General features: G+C 44.7%; 1 protein-coding gene across 1 annotated transcript in view; it reads right to left on the minus strand.

The window, feature by feature from the left end:
• The window catches only part of CCDC7 (coiled-coil domain containing 7), a 364,544-nt gene extending 359,580 nt beyond the window's left edge, over positions 1-4,964 (minus strand). The window contains exon 1 of the mRNA XM_049096618.1: positions 4,714-4,964. The gene's annotated coding sequence lies outside the window, so the exon portion shown is untranslated. The remainder of the gene's footprint in view (positions 1-4,713) is intronic.
• Between the last annotated feature and the right edge of the window lie 16,830 nt (positions 4,965-21,794).

The following is a 21,794-nucleotide window of genomic DNA, read 5'->3' on the forward strand; positions in this document are numbered from 1 at the left end:
TAGACAGGGGTAAATGTCACCTAATGACAGAGGCATAGGCTAGAGTAATGCAGCTACAAGCCAAGGAATGTTAAAGATTGCCAGCATCCTTGCTAGGAAGAAGCAAGGGAAATTCTTCCCTAGAAACTTTAGAAGAAGCATAAGCACTGCAAACACTTTCTTTTCAGACTCCTAGACTCTTGAAGTGTGAGAGAATAAATTACTATTGTTTTAAGCCACTTATTTTGTAGTATTTTGTTATGGATAACCCAGGGAAATAAATACACACATATAATTTCCCTGAACATGATGGGAAGGACATAGACTGGGGCCTGGCTTTTGACCATTTCATAATAATAGATAAGAGTAGCTAACACTTCCAAGGGCACATGAGCTCCCTGGTGAAAATAACTTGACACCTGAAAGATACAAGCTTTGCAAAAGAAAAATAACATCTGGAAGAAAAAGATAAATAAAGTACAGGGCACCTGGCTGGTTTAGTCAGAAGAGCATGCAACTCTTGATTGCAGGGTTCCAGCCTCATGTTGGGTATAGAGATTATATACATACAAACTTTTTTTGTATTTTTTTATTGGAGTTTGATTTGTCAACATATAACACCCAGTTCTCATCCCATCAAGTGCGCCCCTCAGTGCACGCATAAAAACTTTTTAAAAAGCCCAAACTAGAAAACTATTATAAAGAGAAACCAAAAATACACACAAACACACACACACACTCAGAATATTAGCAATATAAAACAGGCACACAGTATTTTTTAAAGACCTGTGTAGAAATATTACAAATGAAAAATGTAATAAACAACATAACTGATCACAGAATAATACTGTTGAAGAAAAATTAGGAAAATGGAAGATCAGATTGAGGTGTTCTGCCAGAAAGCAGCAGAAAAGGTTAAAGAAATAGAAACGAAAAATAAAATAAGAGATCTGTAGAAGAATTATATAAATGCCAAAAATCACATAATAGAAGATCCAGTGAGAAGGAAAACATGGACAGGAGGAAATATTTGAAGAAATAATAAATTTCTCAGATTTAAGAGTAGTGGAAACCACAGATCGATAGGGTTCACAAAATACCAAAAAAGGAACAGATAAACAGCAAAACACATTTAAACACAGAACAAAATGCAAAAATCTCAGAGAAAATATCTGAAAGATTTCAGAAAGAAAGAGCATATAACCTAAAAGGAGGAAGAATTAAATTTCCATCAGGTTTTAATAACATCTCTTCTCAAAGGATTCTATATCTTTTCTTAATTGCAGAGTATAGCCAAAGAATAAAAATGATGCAAAGATTAGCAGTATTTATCACAGATTCTTGAACATGAATAAAGTGAAATGCACAATACCATCAGTAAGTACTAAGAGTTAATGTCAGATTTGAAAGAATTTTAAAACTTAGCAAACCTATGAAAAATGGGAAAATATAGGCCTGTATATGTTGATAACATAATAAACACAATTTCATGTTTGGAGTAGTACCTAGTGTAGAGAGGGTCATCTAAAAAATTTTACGAGAATGATAATAGGCATTTTTTTATTTGGCAGAAACCATGGCAAAAGTCAATGGCATCCTGTTTCTGCAAAATACAAAATCTCTATATAGATATAGTTATATATCAATAAGTTCCAGCCTCATGATGGGTGTCGAGATTACATACATACATACATACTTTAAAAAAATCCAAACTATAATGATATATATATATATTGATATAATTGTGGATTTCCAAAATGCAAATATTTCTGTTTGTGAACATGTATTAGGAATTTTTTTAAAGATTTATTTGACAGAGAAAGAAAAATAGGGAGAGAAAGCATGAGGTGTGGGGGGCAGGCAGACTCCCCATCCACTGAGCAGGGAGTCCAATGCAAGGCTCAATCAGAGCCAAAGGTAGACACTTAACTGACTGAGCCACTCAGGTGCCTCCATGTATTAGGATTTTATTTATTTATTTATTTTTTCATGTATTAGGATTTTAATCAATAGATGACACAGCTGGAGAAGAATCATACACATTTTTGAGAGCTTACCAAAAAAATCCAATTAAAAAATATATATGTTATATTATATATATGTGTGTGTGTGTATATATATATATATATATATATATATATATATATAAAAACATGGATACAATGCCTCAAATACATGAGAAAAGCGAAGCAAACAAAATCCTTAAAAACTAAAATTCTATGACATTTTGTACAACTTGTCAAGACATTTTTCTTTAACTTGGTCATGAATGATAGAGCAAAAATATCTTCTTACAACATGAAAATTTTTATTTTATTCACAAACTATAAAACCATTTTATTATTTTAGAAACACTGCAGTTAATTGAAAACATAATTACCAAACATAATTTTAAAATCATAGTCAAAGAAGTATGGGGAAAGATGTGATGCCATGTCACTAAAAATTCATTTGAAGGAAGAATGCAATGCTCTTTTGGAAACTGTTGATAATAATAAATGTATACATTAAAGAATAATAGCCAAAGTCCCCTGTTGGAAAAGACTTTTATGTTTTTCTCATATTAATTGTGAAATAATGCTTCAAGTAAAGTTAATGCAGTAAATGACTCAGAAACCAAAATTCAATTTACAGAACTGAAGAGTATCAAAGGCATTCATCAGCTCTGAGAGAGAAGGACCAGGAAACAAGACTTAAGAATGAGTGACCATCAGGCTCCCGGTGCATGGAGCCTGCTTCTCCCTCTGCCTGTGTCTCTGCCTCTCTCTCTCTCTCCGTGTGACTATCATGAATAAATAAACTTAAAAGGAAAAAAATTAAAAAAAGAAAAAAAGAATGAGTGACCAATGAGCCAGAAGATAGAACCAAGAGGGGATTTACTGAAAATACAGTGAGAAAAACTTATGTCTGAGTGATGAACTGCATCAGGTAAGATGAGGACTAAGAATTAACCACTAGATTGAGCAACATGCGGTTGGGTCATTTGCAACAATTTCAAGAGTGATGGAGGGGAATGCCTGACTGATCTAAGTTAAAAAGAGAATTGTCAAAGAAGTGGAGACAGTGAATATGAATGTAGGCACTCGGGCAATTGTGCTACAAAAGGGAGTAAAGAAATAGTATATTACTGGAGGAAGGGAATATGTGCAAGAGGAAGATTTTTTTGATGAGAAAAGTAGTATGTTTGTATGCCGTCATAGACTGAATTATGTCCTCTCCCCAAAACATATGTCCAGAATCTGTGAACGTGACCTTATTTGGAAATCAGGTCTTTGTGGATGTAATCAAGTTAAGAAGAATTCAAACTGGATTAGGGCTGGCCCCAATTCCTGAGTGGTCTATTGGAAGAAAAAACAACAACAACAAACCACCAGACCTAGGTAACACACAGGAGCACACAGGAGAGAACACCACGTGAAGGCAAAGACTTGGAGCAATGATTCTGCAAACTGAGGGATGGACACCTACGACTGGCATCAGCCTCCAGAAGTTAGTAGAGAAACACGCCTCAAATTCTCCCTCAGAGCCTCCAGGAGGAACCAACACTACCCACGCTTTTCAGACTTCAGCCTCCAAAAGTAGAAGAGCATAGATTTCTGTTGTTTGTAGGACTTTGGGGGGCAGCCCTCGGAAACTAATACATAGGCTGATGGACATGACCCAAAAGAAAGCAAAATGCATTTATCGGTATAGAAGGAAAATGCTGGGATGATACTCTTGAGGAAACAAGGGTAAATGGATTTTAACGCACAAATGTGCCCGTCCACTGAAGGCAGACACAGGTTAAATTTACCTGTGGTAACAGGAAGGCAGGGACGCCGGCCGCTTCAGAAAAACAATTAAGGAAAAGACACTCACCGGGTGCTACAAAACAATCTCATAAATAGATCCATGAAGTTCACAGGGGCGCACAAATAAAGCTTACATGGAGTAAACGCTAGCTAGCCTTTACAAGAAAACAGTTAAGGATTGTTTTACAGAGTTTCTTCATTTATCCCTCCTGATGTAGTTTCTGAAGGTAGGTGAGGTTGGTGGGGTCCCCTGCCCAAGGCCAAGAAAGCATTCTTGAGTCGTCTTCAGTGCAAAATGGTGGTTTCATTAAAGCAGGGACCCACCGTGGGCAGAAAGAGCTGTTCCTGCTGCCCCTGGATTTTGAGGAGCAGATGATTATACGCTTTGGGGTTGGGGGAAGTAAAGATGAAGGAAGCTTCAAAAGGATCTTTATATGCTAAAGAAGACACAATACAGGACCTTTTGCTATTGTCAAACCAAGGTTGTTTTTCCCTCTAGCAAGGCCTTAACCTTAAGTAGGAGCTTCCGGGAGAAACCACGCTCCACCCGCCTCAAGTATTGGTCAATGGGCTGCAGGTTAGACGCACATTTAAGTTTACCTACATTTCCTTCCGCCTTTGTTTCCCACATCACTACCCATGCTAGAAGGTGTGTATCGTCACAAATCTGCCTGACTTTATCAGTCATCTACTACAGAGACCAACGTTGTCTGGTCTTTCTTCAAAGATTCATTTCAAAGCCTTTAATGACACAGGACACAACGAAATGGGGGTGGGCGGCCCAGGGCAGGAAAGCTACGATCTGCCCTCGAGTTGGCCCCATCAGAGGCACAACCGCCCCTGAGAGAGGAAAAGTGGACGCCTCTGCCAGAGACCCCAAGGAAAGCTCTCCCAGTCTGACGAGGGAAGAACCGCACGCGCCTCCCCTGCTCAGTGCGAGTACCTGCCGAGGCTGCGGGCCGCCGGCTTCCTGGGTGGTTCTGCCCGGGCCAAGCGGGCTCTGAGGTGGAAGAGTTGGAAGTTCTGAGCCTCCCAGACTTCCCACGAGGCGGAAGCCCGCAAACCCTCCAGACTCCAGCCCTGCTATTTTACGAATTGACATTGGGGGAGAAAGGCCAGGCCTCTTCGCCCTGAGGCTGCAGTACTGACCCGGACGGAGGAGGGCAAAACCGCTCCGCAGGCGGTTAACGCCTTGTCCCCCGCGGCCCCGCCCCGCCCCGCCCCGCCCCCGCCAGGGACCCTCCTCCCTGCGCACCCAGCCAGACCCTGAGCTGAGTTTCTCCGGGCTGTATCGAAGCTGAGGCGAATTTTGGCAACCGAGCGGCCCCAAAAAGCAGGAAGGTCCAGACCGCGCCCTCTCTCTTGCTCCCCGACCTGTGTAATTCCCTCCAGGACACTGCACAGACAAGATCCTTCTAAATCTTTGGCCTAAAGAAGTAAAACGGGCCTATTTGGTGCTTTGAGAACTTGGGCTTCACCTGCAAAGCAGGAGCCCCAGGACACCTGCCGCTGTCTGAAGTTATTTCCAGTCTGAGATTTTATACTCTTTTTCCAGACTCAGCTCCCATGGAATTGTGCAGCAGCAGCACGGTTTTAAAAATAAAACGGACTAGAAAGTTGAATCGTACAGAAGCAGTCTCTTCACATCAGTTTCCCAGCACTGCTTTCATACGCAGTTGTACAAGGTAGAGTTTTTTGACAGTTTGACTTAAAGTAACTCATTTCTTCATCTTAAAAAAATGAAGGTTATTGATTTAAAACACTCTGCAAATAAAGTTTTATTGCCCAAAGCAAAATGTTTTAATATTTACTAACTTTGGGCACCTGGGTGGCTTAATGGTTGAGCTTCTGCCTTTGAGGTGGTGATCCCAGGGGCTGGGATCGAGTCTCACATCAGGCTCCCCGTGGGGAGCCTGCTTCTCCCTCTGCCTGGGTCTCTGCCTCTCCTCTATGTTTCTCATGAGTAAAAAGATAAAATCTTAAGAAAAAAACTAACTTGTTATAATTTGATTTTTTATTAATGGCTGTGTTTGGTCTGCAATATGAATTTTCAAATAAATAATCCAGAACAAAAGCTGAAACAAGAAGTGCAAAAATGGAAGAGGGCTCAAGATTGAGGATCCCGAATTCACCTCTTCCCCCAAACACAAGAAATCTACAGCTACAAATGAAAAAATTCCCTCTGCAAAGCACTTTGAAAGCTAGCTGAACAGCACATTGAGACAGATAGAAGAGGCAGAGACCAAGTCTTGCAAGAAACCCCAGCCCAGGCCCAGTAGACCCTCAATTGGGAAAGATTGCATAATATAGACTTGTCTCTGAAGAGGAAGAGATTTGTGTCCCACACCAAGCACCCCAACTGGTGTACCAGAGAGGCAAGCCTCCAAAAAGGTCTGACTGGGAAAACCAAAGTTTACTTCCAAGAGAACCAGATGGCTATAAAGAACAGAAAACCTACTCTTCAGGGGCTTGTGCACAGACTCACCTGCCACCCTCAGCCCCCAGGGCAGAAGCAACAATTCAAAAGGCACTTAAATCAAATGCAAAGAAAACTCATTTGCAAATCTTAAAAATATTTCAACTTCTATTCAGTTGATATTATGGTCATTGCAAGGATCTGGGACAATTTAAATTCTGACAAAAAACAAGTGGAATTTTACATTGACTCCCCCATTTTCTAATTTTCAGAGTTACGTAGAAGGTATGTGACATTTATTCATATATATGAAACAAATATGCTTATATATAACAAACTCTCTATATATTGTGATAGACAGGTTTAAAAGACAGAAAACATTTGTGTTTTATCCTTTCCTGGATATCAGCACACTACAAATAAATGCTTGTTAAGTAAATGTTATAACTTTTTTTTTCAAAAGTGCAAAACTGTAAAAGATCCATGGAAAGTTGTATCCCAAAAGAGATACCATGCTAACACTAGTCAAAAGAAAGCTATAGTTTTTATATTAATTACAGAAAAACTAGATTCCTGAGTAAAGATTATTACTATGCATAAAGTAGGTTATTTCATAGTGATAAAGAAGCCATTCATTAAAAAGACATAACAATCCTAAACATTTATGGGCCTAACAAAATACATAAGGCAAAAACTGTTAGACTCCAAGGAGAAATAGACAAACTCACAATTAAAGTCAGAGATTTCATGATGTCTCCCTCCGTAATTGATCCCGTAAGTACATAGAAAATCCTTTAGGATATAGAAACTTGAATAATGCTTTCAACACTAACATTATTGACCAATTAGTAAGTTATGTGTCAAAAAAGTAATCAAAATGGAAATTAAAAACTATTTTGAACTGACTGAAAATAAAAACAAAGCATATCAAATTGTGCGGGATACAGCTAAAATAGCATGTACAGGGAAATGTACAGATCACTACACACCTATAATAATCAGGGTCTCAAATCAATTATTTCAAATTAGGGAAGAAACCTAAAAAAAAAAAAAAAGAGCAAATAAAACACAAAGGGAGCAGAAGAAATGATCCAAAACAGAAATCAATAGAAAACAAACAAAATAGCAGAAACCAATAAACCCAATATCTGGCTGTTTTACAAAATCAAGAAGAAAAAGAGACTAATATCTACCCTGAGTAATCAGGAAAAAAAGAGAGAAGACCCAAATTTCCAATATCGGGTAAATTCTACAGATGTTAACAGGATACTAAGGAGGTTTTTGAACAAATTTATGGTCATAAATTCAACAACTTGGATAAAATGGATAAATGGCCTGAAAAACAGAAATTAACAAAGCTCATTCAACAAGAAATTGATATCCTGAATGCCATTATATCTAAAGAAATTAAATTTGTAGTTAAAAAATCAAGAAAGGTTTTCTATCAAAAGAACTTCAGGAGAGTAAGATCCCCAAGTCACCTGTCCCCACCAAATTACCTAGATAACCTTCAAATCATCCTGAAAATCTACGAATTCGGCCTGAGATTTAAAGAGAGAACACCTGGAATGCTACAGTGAGAAGTGTTCACGCTTCTATCAAGGTAGGAAGATGGGAGAAAAAAAAGAAATAAAGAAACAAAGGCATCCAAGGGGGAGGGGCCCCGCAAGGAGCCGGGCTGAGGCCGGGGCAAGTGTCCCCAGGACAGGAGAGCCCCGTCCCGGAGAAGCAGGAGCTGCACCAACCTTCCCGGGCAGAAAGGGGCTCCCAGGGAGTTGGAGCAGGATCCCAGGAGGGCGGGGATGCCCTCAGGCTCCCAGGGACACTAACAGCACCTGCACCCTGGGGAGAGCGTGCCACACCCTGCAGCCGAGCCCCTAAAGGCCTGGAGCACGCTCGCTGCTGGACCCGGGAGCATCTCGGAGGGGCTCGGCTGCAGCTCCGCGCGGAGGGGGGCTGTGCGGCCAGGAGCAGCTCGGCGTCGGCTCCGGCAGAGGCTCTGCAGGGAAGCGGCTACGCGGCCCCAGGAGCACGAATCCAGCAGCACAGGCTCGGGAGCACAGGGCGCCAGGGACACAGCCCAGGTTCCGGCCTCCCCCCAGGACAGGCAGAAGCCAGGAGGACACAGGACAGCAAGGACACTCCTGCCCCAAGGTGAGCAGATCAGCGGCCCCGCCCCGGAGCCTCCAGGCCCCCGCAGACTGACAGCTCTGTAGTTACTGCAGGAGCTGAATCCAGGGCTCCAGAGCTGGCGGCTGCCAATGTTGTTGTTCCTCCTGGGACCTCACAGGATAAACAACCTCCACTGAGCTTCACAGTGGCCTCACCGGATAAATACTTAAACATCTTTCACTGAGCCCTGCACCAGGCAGGGGGCTGAGCAGCTCTCCCAAGTGCTAACACCTGAAAATCAGCACAGCGGGCCCCTCCCGCAGAACACCAGCTACACCAACAGGGGAAAAACAAATTATTGACCACGCAGCACTGGAAAGTTCCAGGGGAAGTCGAGGGATTTATAGTATACAGAATCAGAGGATACTCCCCCTTGTTTTTTTGTTTTCTGATTTCTGTTTGCTTCTCCCCTTCTTTTTTTCCTTTTTTTCTCTTTTTTTTCTTTTCTTTTTTTTCTCTTCTCTCTTCTTCTCCTTTTCCCAGTACAACTTGTTTTTGACCACTCTGCACTGAGCAAAATGACTAGAAGTAAAACCTCACCTCAAAACAAAGAATCAGAACCAATCCTCTCTCCCACAGACTTACAAAATTTGGATTACAATTCAATGTCAGAAAGCCAATTCAGAAGCACTATTATAAAGCTACTGGTGGCTCTAGAAAAAAAGCACAAAGGACTCAAGAGACTTCATGACTGCAGAATTTAGATCTAATCAGGCAGAAATTAAAAATCAATTAAATGAGATGCAATCCAACTAGAGGTCCTAATGAGCAGGATTAACGAGGTGGAAGAACCTGTGAGTGACATAGAAGACAAGTTGATGGCAGAGGGAAACTGAGGAAAAAACAGACAAACAATTAAAGGATCATGAAGATAGGCTAAAGGAAATAAGTGACAGCCTGAGGAAGAAAAATCTATGTTTAATTGGGTGCCGATTAAGAGCACCCGAGGCGGCCGAGGGCGCCAAAAGGGACAGATGTCCACAATATATATTTGAACAAATCCTAGCTGAAAACTTTCCTAATCTGGGAACGGAAACATGCATTCAGATCCAAGAAATAGAGCCACCACCCCCCCTAAAATCAATAAAAACCATTCAGCACCTAGACATTTAATGGTGAAGATTGCAAATTCCAAAGATAAGGAGAAGATCCTTAAAGCAGCAAGAGACAAGAGATCCCTAATGTATATGGAGAGAAATATTAGATTAACAGCAGACCTCTCCACAGAGACGTGGCAGGCCAGAAAGGGCTGGCAGGATATATTCAGGGTCCTAAATGAGAAAAACATGCAACCAAGAATACTCTATCCAGCAAGGCTCTCATTCAGAATAGAAGGAGAGACAAAGAGCTTCCAAGACAGGCAGGAACTGAAATATGTGACCACCAAGCCAGCTCTGCAAGAAACTTTAAGGGGGACTCTTAAAATTCCCCTTTAAGAAGTCCAATGGAACAATCCACAAAAACAAGGACTGGATAGGTATCATGATGACACTAAACTCATATCTTTCAATAGTAACTCTGAACGTGAATGGGCTTAATGACCCCATCAAAAGGCGCAGGGTGTCAGACTGGATAAAAAAGCAGGACCCATCTATTTGCTGTCTACAAGATACTCGTTTGAGACACAAGGACACCTACAGCCTGAAAATAAAAGGTTGGAGAACCACTTACCATTCAAATGGTCCTCAAAAGAAAGCAGGGGTAGCCATCCTTATATCAGATAAACTAAAATTTACCCCGAAGACTGTAGTGAGAGATGAAGAGGGACACTATATCATACTTAAAGGATCTATCCAACAAGAGGACTTAACAATCCTCACTATATATGCCCCGAATGTGGGAGCTGCTAAATATTTAAACCAATTAATACCCAAAGTGAAGACATGCTTAGATAATAATACACTTATACATGGTGACTTCAATCTAGCTCTTTCTACCCTCAATAGGTCTTCTAAGCACAACATCTCCAAAGAAACGAGAGCTTTAAATGATACACTGGACCAGATGGATTTCACAGATATCTACAGAACTTTATATCCAAATGCAACTGAATACACATTCTTCTCAAGTGCACATGGAACTTTCTCCAGAATAGACCACATACTGGGTCACAATCAGATCTGAACCGATACCAAAAGACTGAGATCGTCCCCTGCATATTCTCAGACCATAATGCCTTAAAATTGGAACTAAATCACAACAAGAAGTTTGGAAGGACCTCAAACACGTGGAGGTTAAGGACCATCCTGCTAAAAGATGAAAGGGTCAACCAGGAAATTAACGAAGAATTAAAAAGATTCATGGAAAGTAAAGAGATTGAAGATACAACCATTCAAAATCTTTGGGATACAGCAAAAGTAGTCGTGAGTGGGAAATACATCACAATACAAGCATCCATCCAAAAACTGGAAAGAACTCAAATACAAAAGCTAACCTTACACCTAAAGGAGCTAGAGGAAAAAACAGCAAATAGATCCTACACCTAGCAAAAAAAGAGTTAATAACGATTCGAGCAGAACTCAATGAAATCGAGACCAGAAGAACTGTGGAACAGATCAACAAAACCAGGAGTTGGTTGGTTCTTTGAAAGAATTAATAAGATAGATAAACCATTAGCCAGCCTTATTAAAAAGAAGAGAGAGAAGACTCAATAAAATCATGAATGAGAAAGGAGAGATCACCACCAACACCAAGGAAATACAAACGATTTTAAAAACATATTATGAACAGCTATACGCCAATAAATTAGGCAATCTAGAAGAAATGGACGCATTTCTGGAAAGCCACAAACTACCAAAACTGGAACAGGAAGAAATAGAAAACATGAACAGGCCAATAACCAGGGAGGAAATTGAAGCAGTCATCAAAAACCTCCCAAGACACAAAAGTCCAGGGCCAGATGGCTTCCCTGGAGAATTCTATCAAACGTTTAAAGAAGAAAACATACCTATTCTACTAAAGCTGTTTGGAAAGAGAGAAAGGGATGGAGTACTTCCAAACTCGTTCTATGAGGCCAGCATCACCTTAATTCCAAAACCAGACAAAGATGCCACCAAAAAGGAGAGTAATAGACCAATATCCCTGATGAACATGAATGCAAAAATTCTCAACAAGATACTAGCCAAAAGGATACAACAGTACATTAAAAAGATTATTCACCATAACCCAGTGGGATTTATCCCCAGGATGCAAGACTGGGTCAACACTCCTAAAACAATCAATGTGATTCATCATATCAGCAAGAGAGAAACCAAGAATCATATGACCCTTCCAATAGATGCAGAGAAAGCATTTGACAAAATACAGCATCCATTCCTGATCAAAATGCTTCAGAGTGTAGGGATAGAGGAAACATTCTTCAACATCTTAAAAGCCATCTATGAAAAGGCCACAGCAAATATCATTCTCAATGGGAAAGCACTGGGAGCTGTTACGTTAAGATTAGGAACAAGACAGGGATGTCCACTCTCACCACTGCTATTCAACATAGTACTGGAAGTCCTAGCGTCAGCAATCAGACAACAAAAAGAAATAAAAGGCATTCAAATTGGCAAAGAAGAAGTCAAACTCTCCCTCTTCACCGATGACATGATACTCTACATAGAAAACCCAAAAGCCTCCACACCAAGATTGCTAGAACCCATACAGCAATTTGGCAGTGTGGCAGGATACAAAATCAATGCCCAGAAGTGAGTGGCATTTCTATACACGAACAATGAGACTGAAGAAAGAGAAATTAAGGAGTCAATCCCATTTACAACTGCACCAAAAAGCATAAGATACCTAGGAATAAACCTAACCAAAGAGGTAAAGGATCTATACCCTAAAAACTATAGAACACTTCTGAAAGAAATTGAGGAAGACACAAAGAGATGGAAAAATATTCCGTGCTCATGGATTGGCAGAATTAATATTGTGAAAATGTCAATGTTACCCAGGGCAATTTACACGTTTAATGCAATCCCTATCAAAATTCCATGGACTTTCTTCAGAGAGTTAGAACACATTATTTTAAGATTTGTGTGGAATCAGAAAAGACCCTGAATAGCCAGGGGAATTTTAAAAAAGAAAACCATATCTGGGGGCATCACAATGCAAGATTTCAGGTTGTACTACAAAGCTGTGGTCATCAAGACAGTGTGGTACTGGCACAAAAACAGACACATAGATCAATGGAACAGAATAGAGAACCCAGAAGTGGACCCTCAACTTCATGGTCAACTAATATTTGATAAAGGAGGAAAGACTATCCACTGGAAGAAAGACAGTCTCTTCAATAAATGGTGCTGGGAAAATTGGACATCCACATGCAGAAGAATGAAACTAGACCACTCTCTTTCACCATACACAAAGATAAACTCAAAATGGATGAAAGATCTAAATGTGAGACAAGATTCCATCAAAATCCTAGAGGAGAACACAGGCAACACCCTTTTTGAACTTGGCCACAGTAACTTCTTGCAAGATACATCCACGAAGGCAAAAGAAACAAAGCAAAAATGAACTCTTGGGACTTCATCAAGATAAGAAGCTTTTGCACAGCAAAGGATACCATCAACATAACTAAAAGACACCCTACAGAATGGGAGAAGATTTTTGCAAATGACGTATCAGATAAAGGGCTAGTTTCCAAGATCTATAAAGAACTTCTTAAACTCAACAGCAAAGAAACAATCCAATCATGAAATGGGCAAAAGACATGAAGAGAATTCTCACAGAGGAAGACATAGACCATGGCCAACATGCACATGAGAAAATGCTCTGCATCATTTGCTATCAGGGAAATACAAATCAAAACCACAATGAGATACCACCTCACACCAGGGAGAATGGGGAAAATTAACAAGGCAGGAAACCACAAATGTTGGAGAGGATGCGGAGAAAAGGGAACCTTCTTACACTGTTGGTGGGAATGTGAACTGGTGCAGCCACTCTGGAAAACTGTGTGGAGGTTCCTCAAAGAGTTAAAATAGACCTGCCCTACGACCCAGCAATTGCACTGCTGGGGATTTACCCCAAAGATACAGATGCAATGAAACGCCGGGACACCTGCACCCCGATGTTTATAGCAGCAATGTCCACAATAGCCAAACTGTGGAAGGAGCCTCGGTGTCCATCGAAAGATGAATGGATAAAGAAGATGTGGTTTATGTATACCATGGAATATTACTCAGGCATTAGAAACGACAAATACCCACCATTTTCAAATACCCAGTGGATGGAACTGGAGGGTATTTTGCTGAGTTAAGTAAGTCAATCGGAGAAGGACAAACATTATATGTTCTCATTCATTTGGGGAATATAAATAATAGTGAAAGGGAATGTAAGGGAAGGGAGAAGAAATGTGTGGGAAATATCAGAAAGGGAGACAGAACATAAAGACTCCTAACTCTGGGAAACGATCTAGGGGCGGTGGAAGGGGAGGCGGGTGGGGGGTGGGGGTGATGTGTGATGGGCACTGAGGGGGGCACGTGACGGGATGAGCACTGGGTGTTATTCTGTATGCTGGTAAATTGAACACCAATAAAACATAAATTTATTATAAAAAAAGACTCAGTCACAACTGAGTCAGTCCGCTCACCTACCTCATGGGTGCAGCACCAGCCCATGGGGCGAGAACCAGTGCCCCACTGGGATGCTTCCTGGGGTCTGGAACCCTCCAGAGCCTGTGGCCCAGGAGCCAACACATGGTTAAATGCTCAGGGGGGCAGGTTTTCATCAGCTGCGAGCTGGGACAGCAAGGGACACCATCCCTGCAGCCACCTGGAGCCGCACGTGGAGCGGGACACGTGGTGAGGGCAGAGAAGACCTGGGCATGGGTCAAGTCCCACATGCCAGTCACCATCATGCAACCAAGGTGGAGAAAATGAGCAAAACAGAGCCTCAGCATGGGCACCCCCCTCTGCCATCCCAGAGCAGAAGGACCACAGACACTGCTGTCATGATCGGCTCACTGGGGACCCACAGCTGTCCACCAAGAGAATCCTGATTCACGACAGGTGCAGACAACCCTTCCCAACACCTACTTACACTGCACTGTGCTTGGCAGGCCACATGTCTGTGGCCACTCCTCTGAAACAATCTGTCACTGATGTGACACGCAAGATCAGCATGTCCTCCCCGCATTTCACAACTGTTTCAGGTCACCTCCTTAATTTAACATGTACAGTTCTCCAGTATTTACGGTCCTCCCTACTCGGGCAACAGATGTGCCTGCAGAGGCTGCACCTGTAGGGCTAATAGAGACCCCGACCTGCCTCAGTTCCTCCTAACAAAGGAGATAATAAACATCTAGAAATCGAGATCGCAAGAGCCAATCTTAAATTCCTCAAATTGTTTCCTCTTAGAGATGCTTTTGTTATATTTTTCCCCCAATGGCCTCATTAATTCTATAAGGATACATAAATCATAATTACTGTTTAATGGCTGCCTACTATAGCGGTCAGAACTATGCATATTTGCAACCAAACATGTGCCCAGAGTTCTGGGAAAGGAGAAGAAAAAGTCCAGAAGAGACAACGACAAGGTCACAATTTACTGGGGTGGTCTGTAGGCAGGCAGGAAGGAAAGGGTCTGTGTGGGGAAGAGCTGACAGGAAAGGGTTCAGGAAAGACACAGTTGTCACCTCGCCCTGAGGGACATTAGCGTTCGTGGGGGTGACATGATGACAGATCACCCAGGAGGAGTGTGTGGTGGGGCAAAGCAGGGGGGACGGGACAGAAGGTGGGGTTGGGGCAAGGATGTGAGCCATATAGCAGGAGCAAGAAAGCACCCCATTAGGAGACACAGGACCATTCACATCACACTTCCCAACAAAGATTACCAAGGGATGACCCACTGTGAGAAAACACGTGTGTATTCATGCAAAGCAAGATGGGTGCACACAGACATGCACAGACGTCCATGGGTGCGCACCTACATATGTACACGCCCACGTGTGTGCATGTGTGCGCCTGTATGGATGTGTACCAACGTACATGAGCACAAGGCATGTGCACATCTGCGTGTGCACACACCCACACACACACATACACCTACATATGTACGCACCCACGTGTACATGTGCGTGCCTACATTGATATTACCAACATATGTGCACACAAAGCATGTACATATCAGTGTGCATGCACCCACGTGCATGTGTGAATATACATATGCACGTGTGTACTGTGTGAATATACATATGCACACCTACGTGCTCAGATACATGCACACGTGTGCATAGATAAACCTGCGTTGTGCCCACATACACCCATGGACACACATGCGTGTGCATACCCACACACATGCATGCACATCTGCGCACATCTGTAGTCATGTGTACACACACACACGGGCACACACAGGTTTCTCTATGTGGACACGAAGCATCGCATCACGTCATCTCAATGTTGACGGATGGTGGGAGGATGGTGGGAGGGTCTCTGTCACCAGCAGGTGGATGCAGCTGTGTGTGTGAGTCTACTCCCCTGACCTATGTCGTGTTAAACGCGTCTTAATGGATCTTGAAGGACGGCGCTGGAGCCATGACGAGACCAATTGGTTCTGCAGAAGCCTGGAGCATTTCCTGAAGGACAGGGGTGAGGTGGGATGGATGGGCCACCAAAGCATCGCTCCAGGAGCGGGAAGGAGACCATGCAGGAGGCTCACACCAGGGACACCGTGTCCCAGAGCAGGAGGGTCCTGGGCGACCACAGCGCCCCCTCATCTTGGGATCCATGAGCGCATTCGCTCTCCTCTGACTCCTCCAAGCCCTGCGGTTAACAGGCCGGCAGGGGTGCGTGTGTGCAGAGCAAGGAGGGTGTGGGGCCTGCATCCCATGCAATCCTTGCACAGACCTCGTTGGGCCCCAGCTCCAGCCTCGGTCCTTTCACGGCATGCTCTGCGCTTCGTATTTACTGGTGGTTTCACGGTCAGAATGCACCGAGCACAAGAAGGCCACAGAGCGCCTCGCAGGGAACATGTGAGCACTTGGGAAGCCGTCCAGGCCTGAGCTCCGTGGACATGGGTCAATGACACGTGGTAGATGAGACAACTTTAACCAGCATACAGAGAAGCAGCTGGTATACTGACTAGGGGATGACGACGCTGTGGCCAATGGCTCACAGGCCCAGCCCCGTGCCCCTAGGAGCGGTGGGTTCAGCGCCCGGTGCAGTCCCAGGCCTCACAGACGGGACCGCTGAGAGCAAGGACCAGTGCAGCCAGATGCTGAAACGAGAAAACTTTTCTCGTTTCTCATTTCCACGGGTTTCGAACACGTGGGCCCATTCCCCTGACAGCGGTGCCACACTAGGTCATGGGGGGTGCCAGGGGACCCCACACAGAATACGCAGCACAGTGGCCCCTTAGCTGCTGTCCCCCAAGGCAGGGACACGACCAGTGACCAGCACACTACATAGGGTGGTAGGCTCTACCCTCCCCCAATTCCCAGGCACGAACTCTCATAGCCATAAACATACCCGCTGTCAGGACAACTGGATTTCAGGAACAAAAACAGATGATCGATGATCACCCCGCTGTGGAGGAAGGGCACCCGCTCAAGCCACAGGACACGTCGCAGAGAAGCAGCCCATGTACACGAACGCAGCCCTGGGGAGCGTGGTGTGCAGGTGCCACAGGGATGGGACACAGTGGAACAGGCTGGGCACACAGGTGGACGCACAGCAGCGAGGCAGCCGCTGAACAGGGCGAGGACACTCCTGGGAATGTGCACAAACCTTCACAGAATGCGAGGCTTTGACGAAAGTTGAGAGACATGACGAGCACGTCCCGGAGTCCCAACATGTTCCCCACGGGACCTCGGAAGGAAAACCAGACAGCATAGAGGAAAAAGAAAGATTCCCCCCAAATAAAGGAAAAGCCACAGCTTGAGGGTGGGGGAGCCCACAGAGCACCGAGCGGCATGAGCAGGAGAGCAGAGGAGACCAGCAACAAGGATGAGAGCACCCCACGGAGACACAAGGACACGTCCTCAAGAAATCACAAAGCGGCCAGTGGTGGCAGGGATGCCTGACCTCGGGAGGTGGAGGGCAGGTGGGGCCACCGACCCGGCAGAGAGGGCAGTGTGTCTAGGGAGAAAGCTCGTGAATTCTGAGGCCAATGCTCAGGAAAATCACATTTTACATGGGAGCAAGCCATGGGGTCAGCAAGGCCTCTAATAGCATTCCCGCAGACATGAGCACACGCACTCCCGAAGGCAATGGCAACAGGAGAAGGAATAAAAGTCAAGGAGGGGACACGGCACAGCGGCCGGTGGTGAGGGACATGCCACCGGGGAGGGACGGTGGCGAGACGCAGCTGGGTCGTGTCTCCATGGAGCCACGCGCACACGCAGGATGCGTGTGCAAACAGAGCTCATGGTGCCTGCATGTGGCGGGCGCCAGGGCAGGACAGCCAGGAAGGAACGACAACATCCCCTTCCTAGACTGAAACGTGGATAGAAACATGTGAACCAAGTGTGTTCAACCTAAAACCAGTCCTCCCCATGCACGAAAATGCAAACATCGCAAGATATTAGCCAAATGAATCCTGCTGCATATCAAAATAACACACCTAACTGGGAGACAGAGGAAAGGCTTGATACCAGAATATTTACTATTTCACTCAAAAGATAGCGAAGGACAAAGGCAGAGCCTATTCATAGATACCGGATTCCCTTCAACAGCATACCTAATTTTTTTTACATAATCTGTAAATTGAGATTAAAGAGGTATTTGTTTCTTTTGCAAAAGCTTGTTTACCTTAAGTCCGCCTGTGATTATTTTAGTATTAACACCACACTACTTACCCTAAATGTAATAAGACCAAAAAAAGAAAAAAATAATAAAAGTATGGAAGGGAAAAATAAAATTACCAATTACAATTTATCTGCTTAGAAAGTCCAAGCGGACAACTAATTAGCAGCCATTCAATGAAGAAAGAGATGCAACAGCACAATCTGAAAACTGGGAGAAAGATGAAAACATCACTTGGTAAATAAAACCTAACCATCCTACAGATACTAACACCAAACAAAACTACATGTGTGCAACCTACAGGTAATCTTGGAATTTGAGTGAAACCAATGGCGCTGAGTCATCATTTCCACTGTGGAAAATGTGGAAAGTCACTAAAATCTGAGTTGGTGAATAGTGTCTGTCAACACCACATATGGATATTCACAGACTCAATAATCACGCATAGAAAGAGGAGTGTGCAGTAGAGATTATTACCACACCACTCACTCCAGGAAAAACAACCCACCAAACCAAGCACATGTCAATGGGGGAAGAGTGACCCGGATGACACTGTGTCCACACGGAAACACAGGACGCACATAAAACGACGAACTTAGGAACCAGGCGACATGGTGACCAAGTGCCAAACGTGACCCCAACCTGGAGTCTGCACCAAAAGGAACACAGCACAAGACACTTGATCACAACTGACAAACTGGCTGCGGGTGGCAGACAGGACACATGCTGTGCACGGTTGGTTTAGAGGCCACAGAGCCCTGGGTACCCACACGTTCGGAACACGAAGGAGAAGGGCCCCGCGCCCTCACAAAAACCTCCCATGTGTGCATGTGTAACAGGGCAAGGAGCACAAGTGAGTGTGAGCTCAGGTCATAAAGCAAATGGGGTAAAGCTGGATGCCACATAAGGCATGCTCATTCCATTCCTCTTTTCTGGAAATGTGCCTGAGATTTGAGATTATTCCCCCCAAAAAATGTTGTCTTAAAAATAATAAAGTGGATTTTTATGCACGTGTATTAAAACAAACAGACCGATCTGGCATGTCGAATGAGGGACATGGCCACGGAGCTCTGCAGCCTGGTCTAGTCATGCCGGCCACCCACAGAGGGAGGCCTGGGTGGATGTTCACGGTGTGCACAGCGATCCACCAAGTACAGGGAAACACTAGGTCTCACACACTTCCACCCAGGGAAGACAAGAGCCCCGGGGGTTGGAGGGGTGTTTAAGATCTGCAGTCAACTGTGAATGATCTGGAATGTTCTCAATGTCTTAAAAGCGGTTTCCTTATTTAAATTGCTTTCACTGGGTGCTGGCGGCAGGAAGCGGGGAGAGACAAAGGCCTCGACCTCGACGCTCCGGCATCCCGGGCGGCACCCGCCAGCCGCCGCCCGTCACTCGGTAAAGACGACCAACTGCGCTTACCTGTGGGCAGTGGCATTACCATCCCTCACGACTCTTGCTCTTTTCTGTTGTTGTTTATTCGTGAGAGACACAGAGAGAGAGAGAGGCAGAGACACAGGCAGAGGGAGAAGCAGGCTCCGTGGGGGGACCCGATGCGGGACTCAACCCACACGATGGGTCCAAGGCAGGTGCCAAACCGCTGAGCCACCCAGGGATCCCACGACTCTTGCTCTTCAAGCCCCTCCAGACCTTCTACATTGACTCCTGTTAGCTCCAGACGTGGAAACACTGCATGAAGGATGTAACACCTCCGTTGTACAGCAAAACATCCGGTGGGAACAGCATCCGGGGGGGGACGGACAGCGTGTCTGGGAGGGGAGGCACAGAGGCCCACGTTGTCTCCCAGATGGACGCGGACAAATGGAGAAAGAAACCGTTTTCCTGCCAGTGCAGATCAACACATTCAGTGGCGACAAAAGCTTTACAGAGCCTGGCGGCAGGATGACCCGTCTTTTTTAGGCTGCTGAGCGCCTTCTGTGGATGTAAAGGCACATGCAGCCACTAGGTCTCCAGCCTCCAGGGAGGAGCCTCCCCGAATGGCTGGCCTGAGGGGGGATGACAAGCGGTGCCACCCTCCAGCCTCCAGGGAGCAGCCTCCCCAAGCAGAGGCCCTGAGGGGGATGACGGGCAGTGCCAGCCTCCAGCCTCCAGGGAACAGCCACCCCAAGCAGAGGCCCTGAGAGGGATGACGGGTGGTACCACCCTCCAGCCTCCAGGGCGCAGCCTCAACAAGTGGACGCCCTGAGAGGAATGGTAGGCAGCCTCCCCAAGCGGAGGCCCTGAGGGGGGATGACAGCAGTGCCGGCCTCCAGGGAGCAGCCTCCCCCAGTGGAGGCCGTGACCAGGACGACGGGCGCTCACAGCCTCCAATCTCCAACCTCCAGGGAGTAGCCTCCCTGAGCAGAGGCCCTGAGAGCGGATGACGGGCGATGCCAGCCTCCAGACTCCAGGGAGCAGCCTACCTGAGTGGAGGCCGCGACCAGGACGACAGGCGCTCCCAGCCTCTACCCTCCAGCCTCCGGGGAGCAGCCTCCCTGAGCAGAGGCCCTGAGAGGGGATGACAGGCGATGCCAGCCTCCAGCCTCCAGGGAGCAGACTCCCCAAGCCGAGGACGACGGGCACGCCCCGCAGCCGCCCCCCAACCCCTGTGGCCACCCCCGGGGGGAGTCCTATATACTTTTTATTGTGTTGCAATATGTTTCTTTCTCTCCCTAATTTCTTGAAGTTCTAAGAATGAATGGATTTTCAATTCTGTCAATTCCTTTTATGCATCGACTGAGGTTATCATATTATTTTAATCTCTTATTCTATTAAAGATGTTATCTATTATTATTTTTGTTTATTTGCATATATTGAACCATGGACAAATAGTGTATGATACTTTTATTGTGTTGTTGATTTTGGATTGCTAATATTTATTGAGAATTTTTACATCTATTGATCTGTGGTTTTGGGTTTGTTTGTTTTTTTCCCTGTAATGTCCTTATCTGGCTTTGATATCAGGATAATGCTGGCCATGTAAAGTGAATTCAGGAGTGTTCCTTCCTCTCCATTTTATTGGAAGAGTTTAATAAGGATTGTTGCTAATACTTCTTTCATGTTTGATAGAATTCAACCAATGTAACCATCTGATCCTAGTCTTTTCATTGTTGAGAGATTATTTTATATTTTATTTTATTTTATTTTTTTATTATTATTTTTTTATGATAGTCAGAGAGAGAGAGAGAGAGAGAGAGAGAGAGAGAGAGAAAGGTAGAGACACAGGCAGAGGGAGAAGCAGGCTCCATGCACCGGGAGCCCGATGTGGGATTCGATCCCGGGTCTCCAGGATCATGCCCTGGGCCAAAGGCAGGCGCTAAACCGCTGCGCCACCCAGCGATCCCCTGTTTTATTTTATTTTATATTTATATCTATTCATGAGAGAGACAGAGACATAGGCAGAAGGAGAAGCAGGCTCCCTGTAGGGAGCCTGAGGCAAAACTCGATCCCAGGACCCCAGGACCATGACCCAAGCCAAAGGCAGATGCTGAACAACTGAGCCACCCAGGCACCCCTGTTGAGAGGTTTTTGATTACTGATTCAATGTCTTGTCTCATTATTGGTCTGTTCATATTTTCTATTTCTTCATGATTCAGTGTTTATAGGTTATATGTTTCTATGAATATTTTTTTTAGGTTTCCAATTGTTGCCATATAATTGTTTACAGTAATCTCTTGTGATACTTGTATGCCTGTGGTGTCA

The sequence above is a fragment of the Canis lupus genome, chromosome 2 (genome assembly GCF_003254725.2).
Source record: "Canis lupus dingo isolate Sandy chromosome 2, ASM325472v2, whole genome shotgun sequence".
Lineage (NCBI taxonomy): Eukaryota > Metazoa > Chordata > Mammalia > Carnivora > Canidae > Canis > Canis lupus.